Here is a 578-nt window from a genome sequence, read left to right on the forward strand (position 1 = left end):
CCTTTGCCACAAGACCAGAAGAATTGGATTGGTGCCCAGCTACCATTACTGAACATTTAGATCAGAGAATGCATAGAACAAGTTCAAAAGGGGGCAAAATGCAAACAGATTTTCAAAGTTTCATGAGCGCCAGACTTTCTGGAGTCATGAAGACTGGATAAACCACGAAGTCTTCTTAAAACCAAACTATGCTGTATCTTAAATAGTAAAGAATGTTTGCCTTCAGCATTGTACTCTTTCAGAAAGTCTCTGTATGGGATTAAAGTGGCAACAGGAACTCGGAAGTTTAGATAAAAATCTTGGGGAACAGGGAGTTTGCATCAATGAGTACCAAACACTTCAAAAAGGATGGTTGAGAATGGTGGTGCGCTCAAGAATGCAGCGTCACGGAATTATACATAGAGACTTGGTTGAACTGGTGCAGGTTTTAATGTGTATATTCTCAGTAGCAACAACAATATAACGTTTTAAAAAGAAAGAATCTCCTACACCTATGGAAGCAGTAGCTCAAAAGAGTCCTTACAGCAAGAATTATTCCCACCCCCTCCACACACAGAGTAGACAGGGATGGGCAACTT

The sequence above is a fragment of the Chrysochloris asiatica genome, unplaced genomic scaffold, assembly GCF_000296735.1.
Source record: "Chrysochloris asiatica unplaced genomic scaffold, ChrAsi1.0 scaffold00116, whole genome shotgun sequence".
NCBI classification, from domain to species: Eukaryota; Metazoa; Chordata; class Mammalia; order Afrosoricida; family Chrysochloridae; genus Chrysochloris; species Chrysochloris asiatica.